Below are 13966 nucleotides of genomic sequence, written 5' to 3' on the forward strand. Positions count from 1 at the left end.
GGGGAATGCCCCAATTTGATGGTTCGGCAATGCTTTCGCGACACCGTTGCGTTTTTGCTTGCATTTTGCAGCAGTTCCAACAAGCTACTTCCAGGGCAGTTTTTTACACGGTTTCTAGGTAACAATTTCGTGACACTAGCGTGTTTTCACTTGCGTTCTAGGGTAGGTTTGAAACGCTACTTCACTAGTGCAATTTTTTCGCACGCATGCAAAAAAAAAAAATATCTCGGCATTGTGGTGGGAAATGCCACAACTCAATGGTTGGGCACAAATTTCACAACTTCGGTGTGTTTTCGCTTACATTCTAGGCCGGTTTCGAAAAGCTGCTTCACAAGCACGATTTTTCCGATCGCATGCAAAAAAAAATTATTCTCGGCATTGTGGTAGAGAATGCCCCAATTTGATGGTTGAACACCGATTTCGCAACACCGTCGCGTTTTCGTTGCCGTTCTAGGGCAGTTTCGAAACGCTGCTACACGAGTGCGGGTTTTTTGCACGCATGCGAGAAAAAATATTTCTCGGCATTGTGGTGGGAAATGCCACAATTCGATGGTTGGGCTCAGATTTTGTGACTTTGGCGCATTTTCGCTTGCGTTTTAGGGCACTTCAAAAAGCTGCTTCACGACCTCGATTTTTTCGATCGGATGCGAAAAAAATATTTCTCAGCTTTGTGGTGGGGAATACCCCAATTTGATGGTTGGGCACCGATTTTGCGACACTGGCGCGTATTCGCTTGCGTTCTAGGGATGTTCCGAAAAGCTGCTTCACGAGCACAATTTTTTCAATCGCATGCGAAAAAATATTTCTCGGCATGGTGGTGGGGAATGCCCCAATTCGATGGTTGGGCACCGATTTTGCGACACTGGCACATTTTCGCTTGCATTCTAGGGCAGTTCCAAAAAGCTACTTCACGAGCATGATTTTTTCGATCGCATGCGAAAAAAATATTTCTTAGCATTGTGGTGGAGAATGCCCCAATTCGATGGTTGGGCACCGATTTTGTGACACCGACGAGTTTTCGCTTGCGTTCTAGAGCAGTTCTGAAAAGCTGCTTCACGAGCGCGATTTTTTTATCACATGCGAAGAAAAATATTTTTTGGCGTTGTGGTGGGGAATGCCACAATTTGATGGTTGGGCACAAATTTTGCAACTTCAGTGTGTTTTCAATTGCATTCTAGGGCAGTTACGAACAGTTGCTTCATGAGCGCGGTTTTTTCGCATGCATGCAAAATAATTTTTTTCTCGGTATTGTGGTGGGGAATACCCCAATTCGATGGTTGGGCACCGATTGCGCAACACTGGCGTGTTTTCGCTGCCATTCTAGGGCAGTTTCGAAACGCTGCTTCACGAGTGCGGTTTTGCATTTGAAAAAAATATTTCTCGGCATTGTGGTGGGAAATGCCACAATATGATGGTTGGGCTCAGATTTCGCGACTTCAGCACATTTTTGCTTGCGTTTTAGGGCACTTCTGAAAAGCTGCTTCACAAGCTCGATTTTTCTTATCGCATGCGAAAAAAAAATTTCTCAGCTTTATGGTGGGGAATGCCCCAATTTGATGGTTGGGCACCGAATTTGTGACACTGGCGCATTTTCGCTTGCGTTTTAGGACACTTCCAACAAGCTACTTCACGACCGCGATTTTTTCGATAGCATGCGAAAAAAATATTTCTCGGCATTGTGGTGGGGAATGCCCCCAATTCGATGTTTGGGCATCGATTTTGCGACACCGGCGCATTTTTCCTTACGTTCTAGGGCAGTTCCAAAAAGATGCTTCACGAGCACGATATTTTCGATCGCATGCGAAAAAAATATTTCTAAGCATTGTGGTGGGGAATGCCCCAATTCGATGGCTGAGCACTGATTTTGCGACACTGGTGCGTTTTCGCTTGTGTTCTAGGAAAATTCCGAAAAACTGTTTCACGAGCGCAATTTTTTGATCGTATGCGAAAAAAAATATTTGTCGGCATTGTGGTGGAGAATGCCACAATTCGATGGTTGGGCATAGATTTTGCGACTTCGGCGTGTTTTCGCTTGCGTTCGAGCGCAGTTCCGAAAATTGCTTCACGAGCACGTTTTTTTGGATCGCATGCAAAAAAAAATATTTCTTGGCATTGTGATGGGGAATGCCCCAATTAGATGGTTGGGCACCGATTTTGCGACACCGGCGCGTTTTTGCTTGCGTTCTAGAGTAGTTCCTAAAAGCTACTTCACGTGCATGATTTTTTCAATCGCATGCAAAAAAAATATTTATCGGTATTGTGGTGGGGAATGCCACAATCAATGGGTTGGGCAAATATTTCGCGACTTCGGCGCTTTTTCGCTTGCATTCTAGGACAGTTCCGAAAAGCTGCTTCACAAGCCAATTAATGAGAGTGAATGAACCGAAAGAAGCCATGGTCGGACTAGGGTTGGTTAAGAGCTTCAAAAACTAGAATTCTAAATCAACCCTAAGAGGTTTGACAGGATTAAAATACTCAGGGTAGGAATACATGTGACATATTTATACAACATTTAGGCACAAGCAAATCTTGAGAGTAAGTAATAACATGCAGACTTATAGGTAGGTTCTTGAAAGCTGAGCTAGTAGAGCAAATAGGACAATTATGAATCTGATTACTAACTAAGCTCCCCAAGGCTGAGTCATGAAATTAGTTAAACAGAAAATAACTCCAATCACAACCAAATTTATATGAGTTAGGCAACTAAAGGATGGGAGATTTTGTGATTTAGTTATGCCAAATACTTGCCCCTACCTAACATCCATGTGGTAAGTACGGTCATGGGTTAAAAGTTTACCTTTAACTAGCTAGATGGTCCTTCATAGTTCGATTATATACAATTAACTTTGAGGAGCTAAGGTAGGAAGAGTACCAAGAAATTGATTATTAAACTATTGAACTAGTCGATGGAAAGAAGCAAGTAATCTTAAAGAAAGTGAGAAAATTGAAATTAAGGTTGAATTAAGTATTTAAAGTTTTCCAATGTAAGCATCACATGAATACAAATTTCAATGAAATGTCTTGGCCACAAACCTATTAAATGAATTATGTTATTCATGAAATTTTAGGAGAAGACTCAATATGACAGGATAAGGTATGTATAAAATTTGGTGACCATTGGATTACGATAAGGGGCTAAACCAAGGGTAGGTGTAAAATGACTAAAATATCTCTATAATTATGTATCTTTGGCTTATGAAAAAAGTGAAATTGATAAGGCAACCCTAATCTTAGCCCAACGATCCAAGCTTTTGTTTAAGCAAAAACCCTTGGATCAAAGTAATTAACTCCTTATACGAAATTTGGATCAAGAGATAAATGTAGAATTAGATTACCTCTTATAATTGAAGATCTAGAAGCAAGATTTGGAACCTTGTTCTAAATTGAGTCACTCCACAATCGAACTTAATCAAGCCTTGATTAACTGACTCGGATGCAATTCTACCACAAGAATTGCTTAAAACTTAGAAATGGCAAAATTGATGCTCAGATTTCTAAGGAAAACGTCTCAATTCGAGATCTCAATTTCATTCATCCACGAATCTGATTTTTACCTCACATATTGTGAGTAGTTATAGTCTCCCGACAAAAGACGTTTGTGGCCAGAATTTATTCCCGATCCTCTTTAATCTCCACAAAAGACGAAGTCAAATTGACCATTTGACTCTTACAAATGTTGATATGCATGAGTGGCTAATGCGACAGGTTTGAAATCAATTGAGCTCTCCGCATGGAATAGGAAGAAAATGAAGTGTATTAAATCCATAAACTACTTAAAGAATAAGTCAGCAGCATGCTTTGCATCATTCATTTCGACACAACAAAAATACAATCTTTACCCTNTGGAATAGGAAGAAAATGAAGTGTATTAAATCCATAAACTACTTAAAGAATAAGTCAGCAGCATGCTTTGCATCATTCATTTCGACACAACAAAAATACAATCTTTACCCTTTTTAATGTGCAGTAAACCAAGAACAAATTTGATAGATATATTAGTCCAAGGTTTGCTAGGTACATTCAAAGGAGTATAAAATCCAAGCAAATGAAGTGTAATAAATCCATAAACTACTTAAAGAATAAGTCAGCAACATGCTTTGCATCATCCATTTCGACACAACAAAAATACAATCTTTACCTTTTTAGTGTGCAGTAAACCAAGAACAAATTTTATAGATATATTAGTCCAAGGTTTGTTAGGTACATTTCAACACAACAAAAATACAATCTTTACCCTTTTTAGGTGTAGTAAACCAAGAACAAATTTTATAGATATATTAGTCCAAGGTTTGTTAGGTACATTCCAAGGAGTATAAAATCCATTTGGTTGTGATCTAGATTTAGTTTTTTATAGATATATTAGTTCAAGGTTTGTTAGGTACATTCAAAGGAGTATAAAATTTGTTTGGTTGTGATCTAGATTTAGTTTCTTTGGGTTTAAAACATTTGCTATAAAACTTATAGACATCATGCTTCATCTTCAGCCAACAGAAGTGTTTATGCAACATCTTATAAACTTTATTAATCCTAAGATGTCCGATTAATGCACCACCATATGCTTCTCTCAAAAACAAATCTTTTTTAGAGCATTTAAGAATACAAAGCATACTTTTCTTAATTAAAAATTTATGAAACACATAATAATCATCTACCGCTTTCTTTGCAAGACAAGATGCATGAATAGTTCTAAAGTCTTGGTCATCTCTATATAATTCTGTAATATGCTCAAATCCAAGAATTTTTGCAGTAAGAGAAGTAAAGAGATCATACCTTATAACACATGAGCTACCATATTATCCTTACCTTGCTTATATTTGACGACATACGAAAATGTTTCAATAAATTTCACCCACATTGCATGTCTACGGTTCAGTTTGCTTTGATCCTTCACATACTTCAAGTTTTCATGATCAAAGTAGATCACAAATTCTCTCGGCCATAAGTAGCGTTGCGACACATGCAATAGATGAACTACAAACAATTCTTTATCATAGGTAGGATATTTCAATGTTGCCCCATTTAGTTTTTCACTAAAATACATTAATGGTTTTTCATCTTGAATTAAAACAACACTTATGACCAAATCACATACATCACATTCAATTTTAAAAGTTTTACAAAATCAAGGCAAAACATTGCTTAATTTCTTCCTAAGCAAATTGAATGCATTCTCTTGCATTTCTCCTCGTTTAAAAACAACTTTCTTTTTCACTTAGTCATTCAATAGTTCAGTTATGGTTCTAAAATCATTTATAAATCTCTTACATAGGTTAGCTAACTCATGAAAACTTCGAACTTTACATGTACTTTTTGGTGTTGGCAAATCCATAGTGACTTTAACTTTCTCTCTATCTAATGCTACTCTACTTTTACCAACTAAAACTCCGAACTTTACGTTCACTTTTTGGTGTTGGAAAATCCATTATGACTTTAACTTTCTCTCTATCTAATACTACTCTACTTTTACCAACTATGAAACCAAGAGAGTGAACTTTTTGTTGGGTTTTATGTCCTAAAACTCATAGTTTGTAGACAAAAACATATTCTATTTTCAATAAAGTTATTATTGTTGTTTAATAAAGTGAACTTTACGATCATTAATCTAAATCCAATAAACTAAGAACACTCTGGCTATAGTATGCTTACTTGAACTATATGTAGAGACATAAGAGTAGATCAAGTTCAAGTATATAGTCAAAATGATCTATAGTATAAGGATAAGGCGGAGTACCTTATTCTGGGGATACTATGGATGCGGCCCACTTTTGTATATAATATAAACAGTGTGATCACTAAATTGTACATGTAGAGACATGTGTGGGGGTGTCCTATGCAATGAGTATTGCATAAAATCGAACCATGAAGAAAACCACTCTCACTTTATAATGTCGTTTACTGTTGAGACTGATTTTCTTTTCATTCGATGACCTAGGTAACTCGATCTTAATCCTGAGCTAACCATGAACTCTTGTTTATTCGGAATTATCCTTAGATTTGCATGGGTGAGAGTGGCTCGAGTTTGCCGACTCAATAGGCCTCCCATTTCAGGGGTAAGACTGGGTGAATAGCTGGGGACGTGGGGTGCAAGATGGAATTCGCTCCTACCCACTTTTAGGGATAGAAGAGAGGTAGTTCTCTTAAGTACTGACTCCAGGTCTTGAACAAGGGGCCCCACCCTCTCATTGGCGTGAGAGGGATTCGGTTTACAGGTTGGACCACAAACCAATTGTTCATAAGAGGATCAGTGGGACATAAGGAACAAGAAGCAACTCCAGGGGTAAAACGGCTAACTGACCCAGCTTTAGCTACGAACAACGTGTGAAGGATCGACTTACTAATCATGGTTATATCAGATGGACAGAAATATATCTATAGTGAGGGGAGTGCAACTACTAGGCTATAGTGGAGTGTCCTAGTAGTTAACGAATGTTGGTGATTAACAAGGTTAATGAGTTTAACAGGTTAATATTGGATCGTTGGAGCCCATGATGTATAGGTCCATTAGGTCCCTCTGCTAGCTCATATCGGACTAAACAATAGAACAGTGTGACGAGTGAGTTTGAAGTGTTCGAATTCAAATTAGGGAATATGTGCTACATATATACGATATATTTAACCGCAATTTTGTTTTATTTACAAATTAAACAAAAAGAGAGAATTTGAGATATTTAAATAAGTTTTAAATATTTTAATCAAATATGTGTCGGAATTGATTGGGATTGGCTTTTGAGTTAATATTAAATATTAATTAAATAGTTTAATTAATCATTTAATATTACTTTAAATTGAAATTAATTATTCAAATTAATTGTTGAATTAAAATGAAGAAAGTCAAAATGTTACTTAATTTAATGGAAAAATCAATGTTAGTGGAATTTTGAGGTGTCAAAATTTGGTTTAATCAAACTTGCATGCTTGCCAAATAAACCCCACAAGTTTGAGTGGAATTTTTAGTGTCAAAATTTGGTGATCTCAAAATTGCATGAACATGCAAACATGACTCTATAAATAGAGTGATCATGGTACATGAAAGTTCTTCTTGGTGAAAAATCTTAGAAAAACCTCTCACAAACACTCTATTTATATATATAAAATCCCTCCCAAGTTTAGTCACTCACCGGATTCCACAATCCCGTTCTAAGGCAGGAGGATAGTGGAGAAGACACTAGTGGTGGTTTGAAACCGGTTCGTGAGGAAAAAGGAATTTGAACTACAAAAGGTTAGTATTCAAACTCATTAAGTTTTAATACTTATGAACATGCTAGTTATTTACTATAATTGATGTTCTAAAAGTGCCTAAGATCCAAATTGCTTCCGCATGTGTTATATTAACACCAACACTTTTTCCATACAAAAACTACACGTATTAAAATTAAAATTTCTCTTTTGTATGTGTAATCAAAACTAACTTAACATGCTCCACATGCTCATGTCGAGTAGACCTTGTTGTTGCGAGAATTCTTAATTCATGAGTTGTAGGGAGGGACTTATGTCACCACAAACAGAGACTAAAGCAAGTGTTGGATTNTATATTTTCCCAAAACATTATATATTAAACGCATAGGTGTACTAGGAGCATTAGTTAACCAAAAAGGCATAACAAGTCATTCAGACAATCCAAACTTAATATTGAAAGTTGTTTTCCATTCATCTCGTACATGGATTCTAATTTGATGATATCCAGATTTCAATATTTATAAATAGACATGAATCATGCAATAAATCAAGTATATCGTCTAACCTAGGAGTAGGATGTCGATACTTTTAGTGATTTTGTTGATGACTCTATTATCCATGCCCATGCGCCAAGTTTATCTTTCTTTCGCACCAATAAGTCTCGTATAGAACATGGACTCAAACTTTCTCGTATATAGCCCTTCTCCATGAGCTCCTCCACTTGGCTTTGAATTTCTTTTGTCTCGGTTGGATTGACTCAATAAGTTGGCTTATTAGGAATGACAGTTCTTTGAATGAAGTCTATTTTATGTTCAATACCTTTAATGGGAGGTATTTCTTCATCTTGAAACATGTCTTCAAATTCCTGGAAAAGAGATTGAAACACACTAGGCAAAGACAAATTGTTATCGTTAGAGACCAAATATCCTTTCTTGTACATAAGTACAAATATTGAATTTTGTGAAAACCTCGTGACCTCTCCAACTCTAGCCAAACAACTTTCTCTCTCTTTCTTCAACTTCATCTATTTTTTCATTCTTCTTTTCACTATTTTTTTTCTCTTTGATTTTTTTCTATTTTTTCACTCAACTCGGTTATTCTTTAACTCTTTTTCCTCAACTCTTCATTTTTTTTTCTCCAACTTTAATTGATCTGCAAATGGAACTCAAAGGTACAAGAGTGATTTTTCTACATCTTTTAAAAAGAGTACCTATTCAAATAGCCATCATATATAACCCTCCTGTCAAATTGCCATGGTTGGCCAAGCAATATGTCTCCAGCATGCATTGGTAACACATCACAAAGAACTTCATCTTTATATTTTCTCAAAGTAAAAGATATTAAAACTTCGGAAACTACCTTCATTGTTCCACTATCATTGAGCCATTGAGCTTGTAAGATTTAGGATGATCTTGAGCTGGAATTTGCAACCTTTTGATCAACATGGTACTTACTACATTGGTGCAACTTCCACTATCAATGACAAGACTACAAGCAGTCCCCTTGACTAAACAACGTGTGTGAAATAGGTTGTCTCTTTGATCATCAACATTATTCTCCGTAACTTGAGTTTTAAGAAGTCTTCTTGCAATAAGTGCCAAATGAATACCATCTTCCAGTTCCTCCTCATTCTTATGGACTTCTTCAACTAGATCATTGATCTCCCCTCCATTTTTTTCGTCTTGGTTCATGATTGTACAAACAGTAGTTTTATATGCTTAGGACCTCACACACTCAACTCACTGATTTTACACTCAGGAACACTCGTGTTTAACACACAAGGTAGGCTATTTGGGAAAGTGACTAATTTATGATCAAGGTAGGTAATATGGATAAAGCAATTCTGATAGTATCCAAGACAATCAAGACAAGGTAATTATATAGTAACAACAAAATAAAACAAGAAATGATCAAATAAACAAGGGACAAAGATATTTTTGGATATAAATTGCACACTGCAAAAAAAAAAATTCCAAAGAGAATGGTCATGAAGATTTGAGAACGATCTAACTTTCCTTTTTACATAATTCGGAAAAATTTAGAAGTTACCTTCGAGTTTAAATGATGAATGAAAAATATCGAACACAACAATTTCAGATTTATATGCTTTATGGAAAAACGAGAATTGAAATTTATTTGATCTCCAAATAAACATGAAAATTGTCTAATGATAAGCATTTATTAAGAACAATATGATCGGAATTTTTTTTTTTTCTTTCAAGATCTAAATATGATCTTTAGGAGGACAATAAGAACAAAGTAGAAAGATAACGAAGAACAGTGAAAATGGCAGCAAGGAAATAAATGGACAGATTTTAAAAATAGTGGAAATTAAAGATAAAATCAATTCTAGAGTCGGCCACAAAGATGTGGCTTACCCTCTATACCAAATTGAGAAGGGAACCCTAATTCTCAGCCCAACGATCCAAGCTTTTGTTTTAGCAAAAACCCTTGAATCAAAGTAATTAACACCTCCTTATACGAAATTTGGATCAACCAAGAGATAAGACTAAAATTAGATTAACTCTTACGATCGAAGATATAGAAGCAAGATTTGGAACCTTGTTCTAAATTGAGTCACTCCAAAATCGAACTTGATCAAGGCTTGATTGAATGGCTTGGATGCAATTCTACACAAGAATTGCTTGAAACTTAGAAATGGAAAAATTGATACCCAGATTTCTAAGGAAAACATCTCAATTCGAGATCTCAATTTCATTCATCCACGAATCTGAGACGTTTGTGGCCAGGATTTATTCCCGATTCCCCTTAATCTCCACAAAAGATGAAGTCAAATTGACCATTTGACTCTTACATATTTTATGAAATTAAAAACAATACTTTTTAACAAATGTTGATATGTTTGAGTGACTAATGGGACAGGTTTGAAATCAACTAAGCTCTCCGAGCGTAAGTTCGAATTCTGTTGTTGACATTAATACCCCTATGAGAGAATTTTAAGATGTTTTCAAGACCCAAAAGGACTCAAAATACTAAAGAAATTTATATGAAACTGGTTTTTGATATTAACCGTAAGTATGCAAGATGTTAAGGGGATTACGACAATTTTGGAATGTAAACCAAGAGGAAAAGTACGAAACTACCCTTAAAACACTTTGTAAAAAAAATCAAGGTTTTTATAAATACTAAGTGACAAGATACTTATGAAAGATTTATGCATGCAAAGAAATGATTATGACTCATATGAATTAGGGCATACTTGTTAAAAAATTTCCCTTAGTTGTGCTTCAAGATATAACAAAAAAAAACTCTTAGAACTAAGACCTGAGATATCCTAAAGACCACTCAATGAACAGTGCAACATGATCCTATGACAGATTACGTTGCAGAGAACGCATGAAACCTTGGATGTAAGTATTAGACTATATCGCGGGGAACGCATGAAGCCTTGGATGTAAGTATTAGACTATATCGCAGTAAACGCATGAAGCCTCGGACATAGGTTAGGATTGAGTTGTTCAATGAACATATGACCCCAAAAATCTCTAAGAGGTAGCGTCTGAGGGATAAGAACTCAAAACTCCAAACCAAAATCTTCACTACAAAATTGGGTACCAAAAGAGGTTAGCCCTATAAAAAAAAAAATGTTAAGAGAAGAAAGCAAGTCACCTGAGGGAAGTGGAAAAGTTGGGAATTAAGGCTCAATTAAGTGTTGAGGTTTTCTAGCATTAGTATTGATACCTTAGCGTTTTCAATTGAACACATTAGCTTTGATAACAGGATATGATTCGACCATGCGGCCATTTATTGAATATAAGGATCTGATCAAGGTATATTTGAAGATGACCTCAATAAACGACATACTAAAGTTTAGATGAAACTACAAGCTAAGTCTAGGTTTCATCGAACCTTTCAACATTATAGGTTGGATCAGACAAGTGACATACATATCAATATTACCATCGTCCCTCTTCGCAATACATAACATATGCCACATATCCATGCTTCACAAATACCACAAATACCAGTAACAACCCAAAATTTTCTATTTAATTTAAGGTTGTTATTGTATACAATATCATAAACATTGAATGCAGAAATACTTCATTTAAACTTTCATAAAACATAATTTTTTTGCTTAAAACACAGCCATAGACTTACGTGTTTCAAAAACACCTTTAAAAACAACACAACAAAAGGCTAAATGAAATAAATAAATAACGTTTAAATTAAAAACATCCTATCATAGTTTATGTCTAAGAAAATAAATACGACTATCCTATGCATGTGCCATAGTATCGAGTTGCAATGTCGTCATCAGCGGTACAGGAATGCATTGCCTTAACTTGAAATAGAGGTAGCATGTGGCTTGAGTATTTTAAGAAATACTCAGTAAGTGAGCTTACTATTGAGGGTTAAATGTAAGAACATGCAAATGCAATAACGGGACCTATCATATCAGTCTATTTTTCCTACGGCACTATTCTAATGGACAGCTTGGATGTGTACCATATACTCTACACACAGCCCATACGTGCAGGTATGAGCTCACCAGACAATTTGCACACCTGGGCCCCTTTTCTTGTAAGGGAGAGTCTGCTTTGGTAGCTCTCCTTATGCTGACACCCATTAGAATTAGTAACTGTCACGGCAGCATAATGTAAAACATGATGATACTTCGCCTGCCTAGTGGATGTACGAGTCCGTACCCTCATGATGGAATAGGAGTATCCCCCAATGCATGAGCATACATAATGCAAATGAATGAGATCCCAACATTTTTCCATTTTCATTGTCATTTAATACAACCCCGCTGGCGTTCTGTACATATTATATCGTTTTTCATATCATTTCATATATCGTTCATCATTCGTATCATATCGTTTCTCATTCTTCAGTTCTCATATCATACATAATTCTTATTGAGGTTATATTTCATGTCATTCATATCATGCTTTATACACATAATTTAATAGACATAACATAACGTCCCATGCTTTTAACATAACCTTTCATCATATCATAACATATTGCATCACAATATATCATATCATAAACATGTTAATTTATCACATATCTCATATCATGACATATTATATGTGACACATATCTCATACCATGACATATTATATGATTATATCTATATATATATATATATATATATATATATATTCGTAAACACTTCGTGGTCATATCGTTCCCTAACTTATCATAACCTTAACATTCTTATACCTATCACAGTCATGTCGTTACATGAACGTACCTCAGTCATATTATTACAGGAACGTATCCTAACGCTATCGTTTTTATCAATCTATCACACACCTGTTCCTTTTTGCCCATAATCTAACCGAATTCTTTTATCAATCTCTCATATCGATAACATTTTGGTATGTAACCTAACCTTAATGTTTCATGAAAGTATCTAAGGTCACTTACCTGGTCAGCTTAAGTTGTTGTCACGAATATATCTTTAACGAAAGTTCGATTCTTTCCTTTGAAATCTAAGTCAACCTATGTGAGCCTATGACATCAGTTTCAAGTTTGAACTCTATAAAAATACTTTTCTAATTTACCTGGTCCATTGTTAGAAGTCTTGCAATACTTAATTTACCTAGTCCATTGCTAAAAGTCTTCAAATATTATATATATATATATATATATAATATGTTATTTTCACTAAATATCTTATTTTCTGTTATTACTGTTGTAGGGAATATACTGTTACTAGACAAAATTTAATGGAGTTTATTGTCCTATAATATTTTCGAGTTTATTTTAAATTTTGTTTACAATCTTTCTTCAATCTTCCCTCCTCGCTCCTCCATCTCTATAATTTAAATAGATTTTCATTCTCTAAATAGATATTACTCTTACTCCGTATTTATTTTCATTATGTATTATTTGAAGAGATATTATTCGCCAATTTTAATGATGGTTTGACTACAGATCTTTTACAGATTTATAGAATTGCCAACTAAAATTTTATTGATTCTAACCTTATTTCTTATAATAACAAAAATCTAATTAATTGGATATGAGAAAATGAGTTGATTGAATGTTTGACTAGAGATCTTTTACAGATTTATAGAACTTTCAACTAAAATTTCATTGATTCTAACCTTATTTCTTATAACTTAAAATGCTTAATGAAAATCTAATTAATTGGATATGGGAAAATGAGATCTGATTATTAGGTGATCCGGTAAAATATTGGAGAAATGAATGAAAATCTAATTCTAACTTAATTTCTTGTAAAGCTAACTCTAAAGAAAAAAGAATTTTGAGATAGGATTATAGTAGAGTAAGGAAGATCTGATTCTAACTTCATTTCTTATGAAGCTAACTAAGAAGAAAAAAGAATTATGAAATAGGTTTTACAATAAAAAAAACAGACTAAGATCTCTCTCCAAGTAAATTTCAGTTGGTGTGACGCTCAAAGCTATTTTGGTTTTTCTTAAATCTGACATTTTTTATTTTTATGTTTGTTTCTCGTAGGGAGATATTTTTGGCCGTTCGTTGAGGAGAGATAATGAGGTTGGGATGGGAGATGAGTGGAGAGGAGTGGGTAAGGTTTTTCCTTTTTTACGTAATCATTTTTTTCCCTTATTTATTATTATTATTATTTTTTTTTTTTTTTGGGCTATTACAACTGAACTGACTTGATGTACGTCTTAACTACAAACCTCTCTAGATAGAAGGACCGAATTATTCCAAGTTTAAAATATTCTCACGAACAAAAGTTTCTTTTAGAAGTATATGAGGTAATAACCAAAAAAAATAAATTAGAAAAAAAAAAGAAAAAAAAAAAAAAAAAAAAAAAAAAAAA

Source organism: Cucurbita pepo, unplaced genomic scaffold (assembly GCF_002806865.2).
Source record: "Cucurbita pepo subsp. pepo cultivar mu-cu-16 unplaced genomic scaffold, ASM280686v2 Cp4.1_scaffold000213, whole genome shotgun sequence".
In the NCBI taxonomy this organism is placed as follows: domain Eukaryota; kingdom Viridiplantae; phylum Streptophyta; class Magnoliopsida; order Cucurbitales; family Cucurbitaceae; genus Cucurbita; species Cucurbita pepo.